Here is a 240-nt window from a genome sequence, read left to right as displayed (position 1 = left end):
GACCCGAGAGCTGCAAGCTTTCTTTTCCAGCGCCTCAGTGTGGCAATACAGAGGGGAAATGCGCACTGCATCCAGGGTTCCTGCCCGCCATCTGAGGAGCTGGAGGAACTCGACAACCTATGACAACCATCTTTGTAACAGATATGTAACTCCTTTTTTGTAACAAAGTTCAAATAAAGTAAATATATATGTGTACATACAAAAGAATGGGGGTGGTAGGAGAAGATAATATTAGTGTTC

This window comes from Procambarus clarkii, chromosome 31 (genome assembly GCF_040958095.1).
Source record: "Procambarus clarkii isolate CNS0578487 chromosome 31, FALCON_Pclarkii_2.0, whole genome shotgun sequence".
In the NCBI taxonomy this organism is placed as follows: domain Eukaryota; kingdom Metazoa; phylum Arthropoda; class Malacostraca; order Decapoda; family Cambaridae; genus Procambarus; species Procambarus clarkii.
This window is presented reverse-complemented; position numbering follows the sequence as displayed.